Below are 4531 nucleotides of genomic sequence, written 5' to 3'. Positions count from 1 at the left end.
AACCACTTATCTGTGGATGTACATACTGTCATTTTTGTATGCTGAATTAAAAAAAAAAAGAAATATTTATAGACTAATTAAAGAATCTTTACCAATTTGTCAAAAAATCGAGTTCTTCATTTCCTTTCCGGCACATTTCTTCTATTCAGTGACAGGTTGTTTCAGGAATGACTGAGAAAACACAACCGTTCCAGCTTAATAGTCATTGACTTGAGCTGCTTGTCTTGAACAAATAACAATTTACCACAATTAAGCTTGACGATGGTTATAAATCAGCTGACACATGATATGTTTGGGATTGAAGACCAAAGGGCATTCTCTTAAACTGGTAGAAACCCTGGGAAAGTGTTTGTTTCGATATTCTAATGCCCTAATAAGCAGCAAATACATGGCCAGTAAAGCCTCAAAGCTTGGCATAGCCAACGTCACACTTTCCAGACTTTAACTGCCCGTTCTTCAGGCCTCTGTGAGAGAGCCCATTGTTTCGTTCGGCTTTTTCAACAATGGAGAAAAGCAATAAGGCTGAAAACAGGCGTGGACTGCATGTAAAGGAAAACATTTTGGTTTGGCCAACTGTTGCCACGGCTGTTTACTGAAGCTTCTCTCGTGTGACGTGAGCGGAGAGAGAGCAGGGAGAGAAGGGGTTAACCTCAGAAAGCAACAGCTGCTGCTGACGTTTGGACAAACTGGTTAAATAGGACTACATGATGAATTGCATTGTTACATTATGTATTATATCTCCATTCAGTTTACATTCTGTATGAGCAGATTCAAGTCTGCACTTCTGACATAATAATACTATTATATTAATTACTATTATAATAACACTACTACTACTAATAATAATAATGCATTTAATAATTTAATATACAGGGTGATTCAAAAAGGTTGATCCGATTTCAAATGATTCATTTCACTTGTAAGTCTGAAGCTCCTCCAGCTGTACGGACGACATCAACACCACAGTCAGACTCATCCCAGACTGGACTGAGCGTGTCGGGCGTCGCTGCTCTCACGGCTCTTTCAGTGGGATTTCGGAGATCATCCAGTGCTGTGGAACCAGCGCCGAACGCTCTGAGCTGCTGGAGCTTCACTGCTGATGAAAATCCCGCTGCTCAGTTCTGATGGATTCACTCTTATTGACGTGGAGAACGCAGAACGTTCTGCTCAGGGGTCTCAGCTCCTCTCAGACTGAAGGAGCCGGTCAGAAACTCTATGACCCCCTCTTACAGGTGGACTGTGATTGGTTCCTCGGCGCCTCACGGCTGTAAAAAATCTGGAGTTTTGAACTTGGATGAATCTTTTTGAATCACCCTGTACATCATCACTCTCCAAAGAAATATGGATTTTGAAATTTTAATTTTTCTGCATAATTTGAACTCAGCTGCCCTCTATATTGTGAGAAAGTGTCATAATGGATGGACCAATAGAAATGCTCCAAAGGTGCTTCCCATTCAATGGTTTGCATTTATTTTTCTTATTTTCTACATTGCAAATGAATGTGGAAGACATCAGAACTATGAAGGAACACTGTACAGAACTATAGAACTGTGTAGCAGCTCTGCAAGCACTACTGATGGTCTCAAACACATTAAGAAGACAAGCAATTGCACAAATGAACTCCTGACAAGGCACACCTGTTAATTAAAGTAATTAACACCTGCTAATGAAAGCCAGGCCAGGTGACGAGCTCATGAAGCTGAGAGAATGCTGAGTGTGCAAAGCTGTCATCAAAGCAAAAGGTGGCTAGGTTGACAAATCTAAAGTATAAAAAATATTCTGGTTTGTTTACTATATAATTCCATATGTGTTCCTTGTTCCTTCATAGTTTTGATGTGTTCAATGTTCATTTTCAATGTAGAAAATAATAAAAACCAAGGACGTTTTTGTCCTCTCTTTAAAAACGGTGCCGTTTTACAGGCGCTTGTTCTTCTTTGGACAGCAACGATATATTTTACAATTTTAAATATAAATTGTGCAAAAAAAGTCAAAAGTGGCAAATAATGGCCATACCACTTCTTGTATATTATAATAAATGATTTTTCACTTATTTTCACTTAGAACATCAACATGTCCTTTGACCAGGGGTGCCTACACTTTTGCATGACATGCAGACACAAAGGAGAAGAGCAATAACAGCAAGATATGAAAAATAAAAAGTACACACAACACCTTATAACACATTTTTATAAACATTTCAATATTAAAAAGAGCTTTACACAAACTCTCCATCAGATTCCGATCATGATAAAATACAAACACTAATGCGGTTTGGATGGAAAGTTTCGAATCTGGACTTTCCACACAGTGTCTTCACTTTATTTCACTGAGCGATGACTCAGAAATGATTCATATGACAGCATGATTTCATATCTGTGGGTTAAATCTATAGGCTCCTGGTTTGAGTTGAGGTCTAACACATTTGGGTGCACACGGCGAGCACATGTTCAGCACGTTGACCAGACTAATCCCGTGGGAGCGAGAAAACTGGCAGGAAAACACGGACAACATGCTAGCAGTCAGGGAGGCCTGTTAAACAGAACGCAATTATTATTGCATTAGCAATGGGGGCGCTTTTATGACCTCGCTATGTTTACAGCTGTCTGTTACCCTCCAAGAAACGAGAGTGGAACCACTCTAGCACCATTAGCAAGCTTTCTGAGAGGAGTTTAACGATCAAAGTTGTAGCACTGTGCTACATCCTACAGTGCAGAGCTGGCCTGTAAAGCAGCCAGGCCGTTGTCACAGGTTCATAAGGGCTTTCATGCGGCGGTCCCGTTCGCGAGCCAAGAACAACGCTGGTGTTTTCATACACGGCGAGGAAAACCCTGTAACAGAAAATCATTTGCAAAGTGGGACTGCTGAGAACGAAGCAACTTGATCATAGATCACACACTTCAAGCCAATTACAATCCAAATACAACTAACACAGAGTAGCAGCGTGCCACTTTAGGCCAGATCTCAGCAGGCGCAGCTAAGGAGCTCTGCAGTCAGCTCTGCAATCGTTCTGCTGTGGGTGGCGGTCAGAAAATGTAGCTTTGCTTTGGCTGTAGGTCATGAAGTTGTAGGATTCCACTTGCTGTGCTGCCTGTTGCAACACCGTCTGCCAGAGTTGAGATCCATGTAAGTCAAGTCAAATCTTCAGCAGAGAGTTTTAGTTGAGTGTTGTTATTAGCTGCACTGCACAAAAGTAAAGCCAGGTTAAACTCAGCTTCAAATACAGAGTCTTTCATTAGAGAAAAAGCTCCAGTCTGAAGGAAATGCAGTGTTTGAAGGAAAGATGCAAAACAGCTTCAAACCGCTGATTAGTCTGTAATAGAGTTGCAAGGGGGTTAAATTCATGACTCATCCCTGCCACATCATCGCTTCACCCAAATATCAGGAATAAATCTACTAAAGCCTGAGTAGACTGATAAATCAATGTGATCAGTTATTAATCTCAGCGTTACTGAGCTCTGCTAAAGCCTGAGTAGACTGATAAATCAATGTGATCAGTTATTAATCTCAGCGTTACTGAGCTCTGCTAAAGCCTGAGTAGACTGATAAATCAATGTGATCAGTTATTAATCTCAGTGTTACTGAGCTCTGCTAAAGCCTGAGTAGACTGATAAATCAATGTGATCGGTTATTAATCTCAGCGTTACTGAGCTCTGCTAAAGCCTGAGTAGACTGATAAATCAATGTGATCGGTTATTAATCTCAGCGTTACTGAGCTCTGCTAAAGCCTGAGTAGACTGATAAATCAATGTGATCGATTATTAATCTCAGTGTTACTGAGCTCTGCTAAAGCCTGAGTAGACTGATAAATCAATGTGATCGGTTATTAATCTCAGTGTTACTGAGCTCTGCTAAAGCCTGAGTAGACTGATAAATCAATGTGATCGGTTATTAATCTCAGCGTTACTGAGCTCTGCTAAAGTCTGAGTAGACTGATAAATCAATGTGATCGGTTATTAATCTCAGTGTTACTGAGCTCTGCTAAAGCCTGAGTAGACTGATAAATCAATGTGATCGGTTATTAATCTCAGCGTTACTGAGCTCTGCTAAAGTCTGAGTAGACTGATAAATCAATGTGATCGGTTATTAATCTCAGTGTTACTGAGCTCTGCTAAAGCCTGAGTAGACTGATAAATCAATGTGATCGGTTATTAATCTCAGTGTTACTGAGCTCTGCTAAAGCCTGAGTAGACTGATAAATCAATGTGATCGGTTATTAATCTCAGTGTTACTGAGCTCTGCTAAAGTCTGAGTAGACTGATAAATCAATGTGATCAGTTATTAATCTCAGTGTTACTGAGCTCTGCTAAAGCCTGAGTAGACTGATAAATCAATGTGATCAGTTATTAATCTCAGCGTTACTGAGCTCTGCTAAAGCCTGAGTAGACTGATAAATCAATGTGATCAGTTATTAATCTCAGTGTTACTGAGCTCTGCTAAAGCCTGAGTAGACTGATAAATCAATGTGATCGGTTATTAATCTCAGCGTTACTGAGCTCTGCTAAAGCCAGTGCATTGGCAAAAAACTCCCCAA

The 4531-nt window shown here is 40.3% G+C and overlaps 1 protein-coding gene across 1 annotated transcript in view; it reads left to right on the top strand.

Annotated features, from left to right (window-relative positions):
* The window catches only part of wnt11 (wingless-type MMTV integration site family, member 11), a 23782-nt gene extending 23675 nt beyond the window's left edge, over positions 1-107 (top strand). Inside the window, exon 6 of the mRNA XM_017721994.2 lies at positions 1-107. This exon is cut by the window's left edge and continues 1073 nt beyond it. The gene's annotated coding sequence lies outside the window, so the exon portion shown is untranslated.
* The last annotated feature ends 4424 nt before the right edge of the window (positions 108-4531 follow it).

The sequence above is a fragment of the Pygocentrus nattereri genome, chromosome 18, assembly GCF_015220715.1.
Source record: "Pygocentrus nattereri isolate fPygNat1 chromosome 18, fPygNat1.pri, whole genome shotgun sequence".
NCBI classification, from domain to species: domain Eukaryota; kingdom Metazoa; phylum Chordata; class Actinopteri; order Characiformes; family Serrasalmidae; genus Pygocentrus; species Pygocentrus nattereri.
This window is presented reverse-complemented; position numbering and strand designations above follow the sequence as displayed.